This window comes from Thermobia domestica, chromosome 11 (genome assembly GCF_964235325.1).
Source record: "Thermobia domestica chromosome 11, izTheDome1.hap1.1, whole genome shotgun sequence".
Lineage (NCBI taxonomy): Eukaryota > Metazoa > Arthropoda > Insecta > Zygentoma > Lepismatidae > Thermobia > Thermobia domestica.
In genome coordinates, this window is record NC_137464.1 from 7,095,732 (window position 1) to 7,112,671 (window position 16,940).

At 38.4% G+C, this 16,940-nt stretch overlaps 1 protein-coding gene across 1 annotated transcript in view; it reads left to right on the top strand.

The window, feature by feature from the left end:
* LOC145663854 (uncharacterized) overlaps positions 1-16,940 on the top strand; it is a gene marked incomplete in the record, with an annotated part of 87,617 nt that overhangs the window by 34,598 nt on the left and 36,079 nt on the right.

The following is a 16,940-nucleotide window of genomic DNA, read 5'->3' on the forward strand; positions in this document are numbered from 1 at the left end:
ATGTAGCTTGGAGCCAGGCACCTAATTTGCTCTTCCATTAGGCTAGCTTCTTGCCTTGCAAGTTCTTAAGTTTCTTTCCTACATTGTAACTTTATCGGCTGACCATATCTTGTGAATGTGTGATGGTTGATTTTGCCACACTACAAATCTAACCATTTTTTTTCTCATAGTAAAGTTGCAGAGGCACAGCTGACTTGAAAAAATGTCGCTGTCCTGAAAGCCCTCTCCCCGAGCTGTCTGTCTGTATTGGGCTTGCCAGTAGGTTCCGTCGCATCCCCATTTGGTAATTAGCTGCAGAGATTTCTGATACTTTTCTGGGATGGTTTCGAGCACAGGTTCCTGTACTTGCAGAATTCTTGCAGTTGTATGGTCGAGGAGAGATTGTAGAGCTACTTTAGCTACAGATTCTGTGACGTAAATGACTTCAGGATAGCAGTCTTTCTTTGCGTCCAGAACATGGTTGTAAGCAGGATATATATTGTGATCCAAGTCCTTCGCACCGTTTCTTAGCACCTGGTACTGGTGTCGTGTCAGATCCCCTCGAGTATCAGTGTTAAAGCCTCCTCTGGGTTGTAGCATTTCGGATTCTGTTTATGGGTATGTGCCCATGACTTTCGAATCTTGCCAGCCCTGGTAGGCGATTTTTCCATTTCCTAAAGAAGTTTCGTTTTTTCCAATTCTCTCTCCTCTCTATATTTCATTTGAGTAGCATAAGTAATAGTAGTACCGCTGAACGAGGAGCGCAATGTTCCTGTTTTTCTCCTCTTCGAGCGCTCCCTGCTCACCGAGAAAGCCACCTCTGGTCGTCCAGGTCCAGCTACACCTGCTGAAGTCGATGACCCCCAGTCGTCTTCACTGACAGGTTCAGTCATTATTAATAACTCACCGTCCAGCCAATCCGCATTCCCCTCCTCGAATTTTTGGTAATTTCTGTTGCACTTGTCAAGCATGTGAAACAATTTCGAACAAAACACGTGCACATTCTCCTTGGCTTCCTTTAACAATTCAGCACATGCTTTATCTTTGAGGTACGTGAACAGGTGCTTCTTTTTCACAGCTCTGTCTCCTTTTGCCCTCCGAAGCACTTCCAATAGCTGTCTTCTTGATGTTTGATAGGACATTGGTGAAAAATAGAAGAAAAAATACAGTACAAAATAATTTTGCACTTTGTACAATGAGTCTTATCTACAACAAAAATATTTCACAGACGAGCAAAAATGAGCAAGTTTGGTTTACGGTTTCTGAAAGAGGAAGAGTTGAACTACTTCCAGAGTGCGATACCAAAGTGGAAGTATGTGGAAGTTAAAAGATAACTCTACGAGAAGAAAAAAATACACATCACATTTCTTGCTCCAATTTACTTGCATTTCATCCCCTGTAAATCGATAAATTTAATAGCTACACACTAATTTAAACTCATCATCATAAATAATAATCTTTATAGATGTGACAGAAGTACTTCATTCCACCTGGCTTCAGGAAGGCTAGGTAGAAAACATTCTCATACTTTGTTGGCGCTAACTTAGAAATCTTCAGTAATTAACGCACAAAGTCAACCTCTCACTTCGGAAGTCAATTTCTGACTAAGGGGTGACAATTCCTTTAAGACCCAGGTAGGTTTGAATACCCCAGGTCATTGACTTTCAAACATATTTGATTGTTTGCTATTTCTAAAGAGTTGGTTTTTGGCCAGGATTTGGGGGTTTCTGGACCACTGTGCAATGGGACGAAAAAAATGTGTGTTAAGTTTTGATTTTTATATTGGAATGTTAATAAAAAAAAGTGATACCAGAAATACGGCATACTACAGTTCCTAAACTCAATGTGTTAGACATCCTGTATGCAAAATATCTATCCCTCAACTCGATTAGGATATAGGATTTTTAGATTTCTGGGCTCTCGGCATCTAAGGCCATTTAGCCCATCACGTTTGAGGGAGCACACTATCCGGGGAAAGGGAAGGAAGAAAGGATTGGGGAAGGAAGGAAGCTGCCTGGACCTATAAATTAGGTACCACCCCGGCATTTGCCTGGTGTGAATGAAGAAAACCCAGGAAAACCTCATTCAGGGTGGCTGGCCTGAAAGAGCGTGTTACACTTTTTCGACCGAGTGCCCCCACCGGGAATCGAACCCGGAACCGATCGCACCGAAGGCGAGAGTGTTAGCGACTACGCTGCAATCTTTTATTGGTAGTTCTTTATTGGACTTAAGGAAGAGAAGAGTTTGGCAAACGTAATACGAAAGAAAACAAATTTTAATATTCATAAATATGTAATTATTAACTTTCTTTAAAAAAATACAAAAATTAAATCAATATGTTTTAATTAACATTAAGAAAATTAACAGTTTGTCTGATTCCTTTATTTCCTAGCTTTCTTATATAATACAAAAATTAGATCAGAAGTACAAGAATCGTGAACAAGCGAAAAATCAATCCATGACGAGGTTAGGCAACAAATGCCACAAACGCATTAAACTATTTAATTTAGATGAATAAATAAGATAGAGATAGAAAATATACAGATAAATGAGGTGAGATAAAGATAGAAGTGTAGGAAATATATATATATTGATTGGCGCTTAGTTTTCTGTGCCTAGCTTACTTTATATGTCGTAAATTGTGATTTTTACTATGTACCTCGCGCCCAAACGTCTGGCGCCTAAACGGCTTTGCGCCCAAACGGCAGCGCCAAAACGTCCGCGCCCAAATGGCGGCGCCCAAACGTCCTGTCCCGTGAACTGAAAAGGGCATTCACCGTGCTGTTCTGTATCGTCTATACATATACATATTTTAACCATATTTTTAGCTTTAGCTCATATTTGGCCCCAAGCGATATAAAACGTAAATTTTTGGTTATATTCTAGGTGAGTTTCACTTGTTACTTAGAAATATATTTGCCAACATTGGTAATAAGGCGAGTTTCATTTATTACTTACAAATATATTTTCCAGCATTGGCTACTAGGTTATTTAGAACGTACTTTCGTAGAAATATTTATCTTTGTATAATAGGATATAAAGGAATGTTATGGAGTATGAGGGTAACGAATTCTGGACTTGGCGTAGCATCAGTAACTTTGAAAAGATAAATCGCTTCTTAAACCTTTGTCTGTCTCTATTTCTCTCTGTCCCCATGCGGTGATACCTGTAGTCCAGTTTCTTTATTGGATATTGCACCGTACTATATTCAGTAAAATACGATACTGTACAAAGTTTTCACTTGTAACAGCACACTTTACTTTTTAAATACTATTCCCGTTCATGTTTTCTCTTTATATGGTTAGCATTGTGCTGTAACGGATGCTTCACGGCTTAACGACATTTAAAAAGAAAAATAAAACTCCAATCTATCTTTTTTTTTCTACATGAGGTGAGGAAACTGCTGTGATTAATATTTCAGAGCTTAAAGATATTTATTCATGACAAAACGAATGTTACGAGAGGATATCATAAAGTTTTAATTATCATAGTTAAAAAATCAGGATTGTTATTTTCTAGTTGTTAACTCCTCTCTGTTTAGTCACCACCCACATTTACACGTTCCTCTCAGCGTTCGTTCATTTTACGAATACCGTCATTGTAGAAGTCTGCACATTGTGATTTAAACCACTCTTCCACCTCTGAAAAGGTGTCAGCAAACGAGAAACCCAGTGTGCAAATACCTTAGACGTGCGAAATTAGTCATAAATAATTTTTCACATATTACCATAACTGAGACCAATCTCATTCATAATTGTTTGGATGGTTACACGTGTGTCTTCGAGGATTAAACACTCCACGTTCTTCACAGTGGCCGCATCGACCGTCAGGGGTTGTGTGCCAGGTCTTGGATCGTCTGTGAGGGAAGTAGGACCAGTTTGGAATTTCCTTTTCCACTTTACAATGGTGTCACAAGATGTACAATCATCGCTATAGATAGCCTTCATCTCGTCATGAATTTGTTTTGCATTATTATCCTTCAAATGCAGGAACTTTATTACATTGCGAGCCTCAATCTTATCTATCTTGCACTTTGGTTACTTTTGGCACACCCTGTAAAAAAATAGCAATCATTAGGAGCTAATTTCCCGAATATCATGCACATAAGAACCAAACATAATACTGAAAAATTTTCGCCATCATATCTTAATAACTTCCTGGTGATAATTAAAACTTTACGCTACCCCTTCGTAAACTTATTAATAAATTGCATTTCTTACAGGATGTTTTGTTGAGTATTTGTTTATTTTTTGTGGATCATTCTGCGTCATATTTTGTGATATTTTATAGATATTTTCAAAGTTTTTAGATCATAAAATTCTGAGCCTTAATTACTCCCTTGTAATTAATTCATTTCTCCCCTATTCCTACCAAAGCCCTTTCCCCTTACAGTGTTGTGATAATATTCAGCAAAAAATTCGATGTTTGCTATGATTTTTTCGAAGAAATTCGTAACAGGATATAGAACAAGCAGAGAACTGTACGTAGCTTAAGTGATTCTTTTGCTGATCAAACTGTTACTCCATCATCATTAGTAAAAGAGGTACTACGGAAAACGTGAATTTAGGTGGATGAATGGAACAACATTATACAGGATGAAAAAGTAGATAATATATTTATACACTGTACTGTTAACATAATCTATTATTCATTTGCTTAACTGTGAATCCTGATAATTTAAAAAAAATAATAATAATAAAAATGTAGATTTACTAACCAAAGGACCCTTTGACAGGTTTTGGCGGAAAATGAAAGTTGAAATTACGAGGCGCATCCAAAAAGTAACTTTCCCAAACGCCTTGAACAGAAACAAAACACAATTGAATGGAAACATTTATTGTACCAGATACAGGACGTCTTTAGCTACTTTCCAACATATTCACATATTCACCAGAATTCAGGCACTTGTCATACCTACCGTAAGACCAACTTGTCTATAGAACCTGTGTCATACAACTCGGCTGCCTGAGATTGGAACCACTGTTTGACAACCTCCTCCGCCTCTCCGTCATTCTGAAAATGCTGATGCTGACCTGACCTGAATCTCTTGAGATGTAAGAACAAATGGTAATCGCTCGGAGCGAGGTCCGGCTATATGGTGGTGACTGTTGCTTGGTTTCTGGAATCCTTTAAGCAACCCACGTTTCATCCATTGTGATAATCCGGTCCAGAAACTTTTCTCCCTCATCGTAATATCGTTGCAAAAAATGTCAATGCTGACCCCATGCGCCTCGCTTTGTGTTCTGGAGTCAGTTGCTTTGGCACCCACCTGGCACACAATTTCTTGAACAGGCGCTCCGTGACAATGGTATGTAATAAGGAGCGGGAAATTGCGGGAACTGACCGCTGAGTTCCGTTATTGTGAAGCGACGATTATCTACATGATGTGTTCCCGAACAAGATCCACAAGGACGTATGTGATGATGGTTGGCATCCTGCTGAAAATTGTCTACTACCAGCAACGCACCATCTGCTTGCTCAGAACATTAGGCCCATAGACCTGGCACAGCTGACGACGGATTTCAATCGCGCGATGTCCTGTGCATTATTACTTCTCGCACTTCGCACGCGGTGGAACTTGGAATAGGAACGTCCATCTTCAATCACTGTCACGCCGCTGCTGAGAGCACTAGCCTCTAGGGAAGTTCCGTTGGCACATGCGCCATGCTAGAACCTTACTCTCTCACGTGCACGCAGTCGTTTCGCGCAACATAGGTTTCCTAGCTATGGGACGCGTGGGAAACTTACTTTTTGGATGCGCCTCGTACTTCGAAAATTGGGTGCAGTCATTTAAGGTTGGGGACAACTCTTTCAGGAAAAGTAGAACTTTCCGGATTGCAAAACGCATCTCGGTGAAGAGAACAAAAACATTGCAAATTTTATAATGGGGTATATGGAAAACCATCACTCATTGCTGACATTTTTTGTTACCATATGCTCATGCCAGGAGGCTGATTCCAACGTATGATGTACAATAATGTCCTTTTAAAAATAATAGTTGCAAACAAGAATGGTAACTGTTTCTCGTTTGTGCACAGATGACATTATAAAGAGTGCAAATCGGGCTACTTTCTACGAGACTGACCCTTATTGCCGATTTTTTAAAGGTACCTTCTGTTCATTGTTTGAGGCCGATTCTAATGTTCGACGTACTGTAACAGGGTGTCTATCGGTCACGAAGGTCCCTTAAAAATGTCACGAAATCAGAAAATGGTCATGAAAGTCAAGAAATTTAGCTTTTGAGTCACTTTTTTTCTCTCTCTACGAATATAAGTACAGACTGGAAAATTTTGTTCTATATAACGTCAAAATTCACCACCGCTTCTATCATATGCATGAAAATTCGGCTTAATTCACACCCAATTTCGCTCTTGACAATGTTACGAAATGTTATAGTTTGCTAAAGAAAAGGTCACAAGTAAGTCACGAAATTTTATAATTTCATTTTGGATTTTTAGTAGACACCCTGTGTAATGTTCTCTGCAAATATTTGCAAACTAGATCGATGCTTTCGTCTTGAGCAGAAATAACGTTGCAAAAATATGTTCTTGGATACTGTTCCCATGTTGCCTCTATATTTCGGTATTTGGCGAGTGATAGGTACAAGATATTTGCTTTACCTGCCACGTACTTAAACCATGTTTTCATTGACACCAACGAAACCAATGAGGGTAACGATCTTGTTCTTGATTAGGATATTAGGGCTAAATCTGAACTATATACAGGGTGGCCCAAAAGTAAGTATACAGCACCGTGCTGATGAGCTCATTGTATTTAATGTCATTTCTTATTGTTATCCATAGTTTCTGTATTATTTGTTCTTAGTGTGTTTTTACTTATATCTTAAGCTTGGAAAAGCCGAAGCATCTAAAACTATAAACTAGAATGTCATAGTTGAGGAATGCAGGGGTGTATACCTACTTTTGAGCCACCCTGTATATAAAAATGAAAGCCACTATGTTTGTGACTTCGTACCTCGTGGACTACTCGACCGATTCGGTCAAATTTTTAACATAAATGAGGTTCGGGCCTGAGATTTTTGTATCATTTTACTTTGATGGTACAACGTATTATATATATATATATATATATATATATATATATATATATATATATATATATATATATATATATATATATATATATATAACTTAATAACTCGTGAACCACGAGACCGATCTCGATCAAGTTTGCCACATAATTGAAGTTCAGGCCTAGGATGGTTTTACAATTTCACTGACGGTGCAACTTAGGGGAGGCGGAAGGGCATATATATATATATATATAAATGAAAAAAAATGAAAGTAACTAAGTTTATGACTTAATAATTCTCGAAGCACACGACCAATCTCAATCAAATTTTCATCATAAGTGAGGTTCGGGACTAGGATGCTTTTTGTCTATTTACTTTGATGGTGCAACATAGGGGATGGGGAGACATTTTAAAATGATTGAAAATGTCCAATATTAGTGTCGAATCCATAGTTTTCGTGGCAGGGTTTGCCCAAGTGGGCCCAGCCCGAAAAAACCCACCGGGTTTTTTCGGGTTGGACCCACCTGAAAAAACCCACCTGGGTTTTTGAGCTTTTTGTCAATATATTATTGATACAACTAAGGTGATCATATTGAAAGTGATTTTTATCAGATCTTGGACTTTCCTTGGGCGAATTGAATGCTTTCACGTTAAAGTATGCAACAACATTCAACACAAGACCTTTATAAAGTTCTGAATGCACTGAATGAATAAAAAAAAAAAACCTTACCTTAGCTTGAGATAATTAAGTAACAAATTAATGTATGGATTATGCTTATAGCCTATTTGAAGGGGGGAAAAAAATGCAATTTTATACTCTAGAAAATACTTTTCGTGAATAGTGTGCTCGCCAACTCGGCGACGCCGAGGGACGCTGTCCCTCATACGTTTAACGCATTTAAAGCCATAGACGCCAGTATTACCAGTAAACATGTAGTGCATTAGTAAAACTATTAGTATTATTTCTTATCTTTGATGGTAACGCAAGTATTCTTCAGTAAAATTTAGTTTTCCAACAACAGTTTAGTGCAGTTATTTGTAGGTACTCTTCAAATAAGCATTCTGTAGAATCAACACCAACAAAAGCGTAAAACTTCGTCAAATTTAAAAAACTCGATGCTCAGAGTTCCGAACTACGTACAGCTTACTATTTCAAGTACTGAATTCGAACTTTCGTACTAGGGGAAGTTTCGATGTACAGTAAAGGGAGCTGTATTTTCGAGGGAGGAGGGAAAGAAAACACGTCCCGAAAGAAGTTCTCGGGAAATTCCCCCAATTGAACGCACAAAGCATAGGAACTGAATACTTCAACAATAAAACTATTTATTTTATGCTCGAAGATATTTAATTTCATTTATTTAAGATTCTGAAACATCCTAACTATATATAAAACTACATGAGTTGACAAATTATTGAGCAATTCCTGTAGGGCTACAATGATTAAATTTGGCATGATGGTAGCTTTCCGGTACTAACCGACAGAAAAATTGCCAAAAGTGAATATTCTTAATTTTTAGGGGGTTTAAAGAGGGGATGAAAAATTTCCCCATGTTATTTAAATGGACCTTTTTTGGACCTATAATCTCATGTTTTAGGTACGTAGAATTGGAATAAAAACTTGAAATTCGGTATGCTTGTACGTTTTCTTAGCAGTACCTAAGTAAATCAGTAAAAATTTAAAAATCCAACTTTAGAGTGGTTTTATAGGGAACTGAAAAATTTTTCCCATGTTATTTATGTGGAACACCTTTTACACCCCCAAATTATTGAGCACTTCCTGTAGGGCTACAATGGTTAAATTTGACATCATTGTAGCTTTTCGGGACAAACCCACAGGAAAATTGCCAAAAGTGAATATTTTTAATTTTGAGGGGGTCTAAAGATTGGATGAAGAATTTCCCTATGTTATTTAAATGGGCCTTTTTTGGACATAATATCATGTTTTAGGTACTTAGAATTGGAATAAAAACTTGAAAATCGGTATGGTTGTATGTTTTCGTTAGCGTTACGAAGTGAATCATCAGAAATAAAAAATTCTGACCGTAGAGTAGTTTTATGGGGAAATGAAAAAACTTTCCCATATTATTTATATGAGTCGTCTTCTACACTCCAAAATGTTTAGGCACTTCCGGTAGGATTAGAAAGATGAAATTTTGGCATGACTGTAGTCTTCCACGACTAACCGACAGGAAAATTGCCAAAAGTGAATATTTTTAATTTTGAGGGGGTCTAAACATTGGATGAAGAATTTCCCCATGTTATTTAAATGGGCATTTTTTTAAACTTATAATCTCATGTTTTAGGTACTTAGAATTGGAATAAAATCTTGAAATTCGGTATGCTTGTATGTTTTCGTAAGCGTTACCTAACTGAAACATCAGAAATAAAAAATCCCAACCGTAGAGTGGTTTTATGGGGAACTGAAAAATCCTTCCCATGTTATTTATATGGGACGTCTTCTACACCCCAAAATGTTTAGGCCCTTCCAGCATGATTAGAATGATGAAATTTGGCATGATTATAGCATTCCAGGACTAACCGACAGGAAAATAGCCAAAAGTGAATATTTTAAATATTTTTAGGGGTTTAAAGGGTGATGAAGAAATTCCCTTGTTGTTTAAATGGGCGTTTTCTTGGGACTCAAAAACTTATCTTTTAAATAGTTGAAATAGGAAAAGAAATGATAGAATTGTGGGTTCAAGAGATGCGAGGCCGTAGGCCGAGTGAAGACAGTGTATGGGGGGCGATGCCCTTGGGTGGGCAGATTCAGGAAATATGAAGAGCAAGTTCACGAAATTCACTGTTGATGCAAAGGGCAATAGATAAGAAATGTGAGGCTGTAGGCCAAGCAAACTCGGGGACCTGGGGGCAGAGCCCCCAGCTAGCCAAAAGCTAGTTTATTTTATAAAATATGAATTATATCTTTCTTAGTGGTCTTAAATTAATTTTCTGGAAAGATCCCTCTTGCAACAAGTGCTCGGGAAATTCCCGAACTGAACGCACAAGGTATCGAAAGTGAACTTCAACAATAAAAACCATTTATTTTACGCTGTTAAATTAATATATTTGGTGTTCATATTTGGCAAACGTCACTGAGGCTTCTGGGACGATTCAATCTGCATTTGTTCGTTTGTCTGCTTGTATCACACATACTACAGGGAATCACTTCCGGTCTTTTAAGTGTAAAGTTTCAGAGTACAAGCACGAGACATACTAAATTTCCTGTATAGATTTTGGCGGCATACCAACGTAAAATTTCAAAATGGTGACAATTTATTTTTTTCAAAATAGCGGGTATGCACGCTACAAAGCACAATTTTCGGTCTTTTAAGTCGAAATTTTTAGAGTAGAAGCACGAGATACTCTAAATTAGCTGTATATATTTTGGCGAAGATCCAACGTAAAATTTCAAAATGGCGGCAATTTTTTCAAAACAGCAGTGATTAGAAAATTCTTGCAAGTTGTGACAATGATAATCTTGAAATATAAATCACATTTTAACACTTTTACCCCAAAGACATTGAAATATTTTGATAAAACCCAATTAAACCCGAAAAAACCCATATGGGCCCAGGTGGGTTGGGCTTTTTCAGAAAAACCCGGGTTTTTTCAAACCCTGTTTCGTGGTCGCTGAGACGAACAGTGATACTTATGATAACGTTTAAGTCCAAATTCAGCCCCCATCAATACTCCTAAGGAGGGATGGTGAACATCTAAAAATAATTGAAAATGACCGATATTATTGTCGTATTCGTAGTTTTTGTGATCCCTAAGTTGATCGATGACAGTTTTTGTGCCCTTTGTGTCCAAAATGAAACGTATTTTCTCCGTGCGAAAAACGGGCAATCTGCTAGTACATGCCATTTCTGTAATTCTTTTTATCATTTTAGCATTTTATGACTTGTTATTAGTTACCTAATTCAATTTAAGCCAAACAGGGTTCAAGTGAGGCAGCTGAAGCAGCGCTTAATTATAGGATTTCAAAGTGGAAATCAGAAATGCAATATTTACTTTTATCCTTTTGTCTATTTCCATTTTTGGGAAGGGGGGGGGAAGGGGGCAGAATTACACTATTTGATTTAACGTAGTCACGGATGAGTTTACCTTGTATACGTTCATGTTCATGAAAGAATAACGAATCTAAATCCTTTCTTTATCAGAAGTTCTGAGACACAGAAGAAAAATGAACAATTGTTTCTTGGTATGAAATGGCAGCATTTATATTTGTAACCTTACCATTTCAGTTTGCTCATTTCACAAGAATATTGATGTTTACGTTTTCATTGCATCAAGTCACAGCTAATTCTGAAAAGAATGCAGCTTCATCAGTTAACTGAAATAACCCAGAAATAACGTTAAAATTTCAACCACATTTTGTTGTTTGCAAAATCTTCAGTATTCATTTCCAGTTAACAGTGCGAGGGTTGATCAGAAAGTAAGGTGCAGTTATAGTGTTCGACTAAAAGCAGGGAATTCGTGTTACTATTCAGTTCAAAATCTCTTGTCGTCGCGAATTCTGTCAAAGGATTTGAAGCTTAAAATATATAAAACGATAATCATGGCTATTGTTCTGTATGGTTGCGAAACATGGTCGCTTACTCTGGGGGAAGAACATAGACTTGAAAGTATTTGAGAACAAGATCCTGAGACAAATATTCGGACCCAAGAGGAACGGGAATGGGTAATGGCGGAAACTTCATAACGAGGAACTACATAATTTATACGGTTTACCCAACATTGTTGGGTCGTCAAGTCTAGGAGGCTTAGGTGGGCAGGTCATGTAGCTAGAATGAAAGAAAGTAGAAACGCTTTCACAAAGTCTTGACTGGAAGACCAATCGGAAAACGACCATTAGGAAGACCTAGGCGCAGATGGGAGGACAATATTAAAATGGATCTCGCAGAGATAGGAATACAAAGTAGACACTGGATCCAATTGTCTAAGGATAGAAGTCAGTGGAGAGCTTCTGTGAACGCGGCATTGAACCTCCGGGTTCCATAGGCCATAGAGTTAGTTTAGTTAGTTATTATTTCATGCAACTAAGGTTATTTTCGGACATAGTTTCCATATCGGTTAAAGCACTTGTCGCATGGTGTGATGAGTGAACATTCCCTCCTGGTAAAAATCCTATTCTTGCATGTTCAGCCACGTTGTCACGAAGTGTTTCACCTCCTCGTCTGAAGAGAAGCGACGGCCTCTTAGTCTCCATATCGGTTGAGGCACCTGTCATATCGTAGGATGAGTTTGAAGATTCCCTCTGGGTAAAAATCCTATTCTTGCATGTTCAGCCACGTTGTCACGAAGTGTTTCACCTCCTCGTCTGAAGAGAAGCGACGGCCTCTTAGTCTCCATATCGGTTGAGGCACCTGTCATATCGTAGGATGAGTTTGAAGATTCCCTTCTGGAAAAAATCCTTTCCTTGCATGTTCAGTCACGCTGTCACGAAGTGTTTTACCTCCTCGTCTGAAGAGAAGCGACGGCCTCCTAGTCTCCATATCGGTTGAGGCACCTGTCATATCGTAGGATGAGTTTGAAGATTCCCTCTGGGTAAAAATCCTATTCTTGCATGTTCAGCCACGTTGTCACGAAGTGTTTCACCTCCTCGTCTGAAGAGAAGCGACGGCCTCTTAGTCTCCATATCGGTTGAGGCACCTGTCATATCGTAGGATGAGTTTGAAGATTCCCTTCTGGAAAAAATCCTTTCCTTGCATGTTCAGTCACGCTGTCACGAAGTGTTTTACCTCCTCGTCTGAAGAGAAGCGACGGCCTCCTAGTCTCCATATCGGTTGAGGCACCTGTCATATCGTAGGATGAGTTTGAAGATTCCCTCTGGGTAAAAATCCTATTCTTGCATGTTCAGCCACGTTGTCACGAAGTGTTTCACCTCCTCGTCTGAAGAGAAGCGACGGCCTCTTAGTCTCCATATCGGTTGAGGCACCTGTCATATCGTAGGATGAGTTTGAAGATTCCCTTCTGGAAAAAATCCTTTCCTTGCATGTTCAGTCACGCTGTCACGAAGTGTTTTACCTCCTCGTCTGAAGAGAAGCGACGGCCTCCTAGTCTCCATATCGGTTGAGGCACCTGTCATATCGTAGGATGAGTTTGAAGATTCCCTCTGGGTAAAAATCCTATTCTTGCATGTTCAGCCACGTTGTCACGAAGTGTTTCACCTCCTCGTCCGAAGCGAAACAACGGCTTCGTAGGTATTTCCAAACGACATTCTCAGTTCAGCCATCAGATGCCGTAACGTGGTCCTTGAGCATTGGATTTTATGGTTCAGAGACTTGGACATTACGGAAGTTACAGAAGAAATATTTAGAGAGCTTCAAAATATGGTGTTGGAGGAAGATGGAGAAGATAAAATGGACAGAAAGAGTAACAAACGAAGACGTTTTAAAACGGATAGGAAAGAAGAGGACACTTCGTAGAAAGGCCAATTGGATTGGACACATTTTGCTTAGAAACTTGTCTTCTTCAGACCGTCATAGAAGGAAAGATGGAAGGAAAGCGAGAAGTAGGGAAAAGAAGAACACAACTGATCGATGACTTGAAAAATAGAAGAAAATATTAGAAGGTTAAAAGAAGAAACTGAAAATCAAGAAACATTGAAGAAACATTTCCAGGCCCAAACTGAAAATTAAGAAGGAAAAAAAAAAAAAAGATCTCATTAGTCCCAGGACCTGCCAAAAGGCAGGATACTTAATAATAATAATAATAACGTTGTCCTCCTGTTGTCCTAAATCACCTCCTCCACGCGAGCTGTGTTCAAATGTGTTGATGCCGTGCTAGGTCGGGCACTGCGCTCCTCATCAGTGACGTCTTCTCTACCAGCCACAAAGTTTCGACATCATTCTGCGACATGCTGACGAGACATTACAGTCTCTCCGTAAACCTTTGTCAGCTGCCGGTGAATTTCAGTCGCCGTTATATGTTTCGCCCACAGAAATCGAATAACTGAGCGGATTTCTTCGTGAGACCAATTTTCCAAACGAATCGCCATTTGTGTTTACCTACAAGTAGCGCTGTAGATGCTGGGTGGCTGAAATTGCACAGTTGTCAGTTCCATGTATTACAATTACCGTACACTCTTCATTCCTCTATAACAGACGAAACTCCAAAAATATCTGCTTTTTAACCTTAGTTTCTGATCCTCCCTCGTATATATTATACGTAGTAGGCAGATTCCTGGCATGAACCGATATTTGCTGGAAAACGTCGCCAGTGAGTGATCTCTGACATGCTTAAAGTGCAGTTAATTTTACTTTTTTCCAAAATTGTGTAAGCGCAATCGAGTCCAGTCACCATTCTGATTTGCAACTATTATTGCACATTATACTGTACTTTGGAATCTGCCCCCTGGCATGAACATAAGGTACCTAAAAATTTCGACAGTAAGAGTTAATCTCATAGAAAGTGGTGAGATTTCAAGTTTTGTGCAATATCATTTGTGAGAAAACGAGAAAGATCAGCATTCTGGTTTGCAACTATTATTTGCAAAGGACGTTAGTGTACAGCATACGTTGGAATTAGCTCCCTGGTATGAACATAAGGTACTTAAAAATTTTCAGCAATGAGGGTTAGTCTCATGGGAAGTGATGCGATTTGCATTTCTTAACAACGTCATTTGTGCGCTAGCAAGAAAGATCGCCTGGTTTACAAGTATTATTTGCAGAGTGTTGCGGTATCTAAGTAAATTAATACTAAACCGCTCGGATAGTACGTTTTGCGGTGTATTCTCAGGTTTATAGATAGAAGCAAAGATGAGATTTCCAACTAAACAAATATAACAAATTTTATTATAATTCGAAAATCGAAAACAAACTTGAAAACACTTCTCAAGAAAAAGATTAATAACACAAGCAATTTCAGGTTAAATATCAAACCAAATAGACTATCCGCGAATTCAATTAAATAACAAATTGTGAAATAAGTATCTGTGTAGCATGTTATCTCAATTTATAATTTATACTCAAAATTAATGTTCCTTTTTAGTCTGCATGCCAAAAATAGAAAATAAAAGAATACATACCAAATGTCCTCTTTTCTTAACATCTAAACGTCCTATTTAATTCGGTTAATGGTAGGTCAAACAGGTTTGCGTAACAATTTTTCTTTTCAATTTCCCCTTTTACAAAACTCAACTTTCTTATACTTTTCATTTCACGAATCCAAATCACTATTCACTTTCAATTTCTGACGCAGCACCAAATAATACAGAAATATACGACATAACATGCTTTGTTAATGAAAATGGCCTACAAACAAAAAAAAGTTGGTTTAACTTCGCTTACCTGACTATCATAACTGAAGAGGGGAGGTTTGCTGTACAATCACGAAACCTCGTAGATGGCAGCACCTTCCACTGAACAGTCATAAGGCAAGGTAGCCAGCTCGTAAACTCCTAGGATAGTTGCCTATCCCAGAGGCTTTACTTCTGCTGAGACTTGACTTGACTTTTTTTTTTTTTTTTCAGAACAAATAAATTTAGTCACACAACAAGAGGATAATGTACGTCATACGTTGGAACGTATGAAGATAAGGTAACTAAAAATTTTCGATAATGAGTGACGGTTTCCTATACGAGTGGGGATCCAAAACAAACTGGACTTTTGTTCTAAAAAAAAAAAAAAAAAAAAAAAAAATTAATTTATTAAGTTTTTTGCAAAATACTTTCAGTCTCCTTCAAGGTAATCTCTATTAGATGCGATCCAATTCTCCAGTCTTCTTTCTCATTGTTTGAAGCATCTCTGGAACTCTTCAACTTTGATATCGTCCAGTGCCCTCTGCTAAGCTCTTTTTACACCTTCCATATTATCAAAATACCTCCCTTTTAGATTTTTTCATTCTCGGGAATAGAAAAAAAAAATAGTCTCACGGGACTAGGCCTAGCAAATACGGAGGGTAGGAAACGATTGCCTACTCGTGGGGGCCCAAATATCCAGATTCTGTGTGACGAGGAACAAACTTAGCAGCAACACGTCTCTTTTGCAAATCCTTTGGCATGAGTTTCAACTCACTCCTGTCTGTTCTGAAATTTCGTCTATCTTGAAACAACGTTCCTTATTGATTTTTTGGCGGATTTTTTTCAATGTTTTCGTCGTTTTGAGATGATGATGAGCACCCAGAACGAGCATGATCTTCAACATTGATCTCATGTTTAAACCTCTCAAAACACTCGAAAACTTGTGTGCGCTCATAGCATCCTTCTTGAAAGTCTGTTAAAGCATTTGGTGAGCTTCAATTGCAAGGAAGAAGCAAATTTTCTAACATATTTTTTGTTCTTTTAAATCTCTCATAACGATTTCGCAGATGGCAAACGAAAAAAGTTGAGAAACACAACACTACAATCAAACATCAACCTCCTACGCAGATGCAACTTGGGTAACTGATTTGAAAAGGACTAATAGAGGTCCTACCTAGCGGAATAACTCGCTACTACGTCTAGGAACGGCCGCGCGCTTTCAGTCCGTTTTTTTTTCTTTGGGGGGGGGAGGGGGTCCCGTCGTATATCCCATTAGAAAATTTGCAGTGTTTTTGCATTCTTCACCGAGATGCGTTTTGCAATCCGGAAATTTCTGGTTTTTACAGAATTGTCCTCAAATCTAAATGACTGCACCTAATTTTCGAATTAGTTCCCAATTTCATTTTCCACCGAAACCATCAAGAGATCCTTGTGTTATCTTTGTGCCAAACCACTGTATTGCGTGCTTGTATTAAGCAATGTTAAGAAAAACACAAGAAAACTTATCGTTGAATTGTACTAGTAGTTAATCGAATCCAACTCTTCTTCGCCACCCAGCCCCCGCCAAGTGAACTTTGTGGTGGACAAACACCGTGTGCGTGGGTTTTCTTGGGGTTCTCCCGTTCCCTCCCACTTTCTTCATTCCGCCATTTCATTCATTACTCATCATCACCGTCTCCTTTAGCC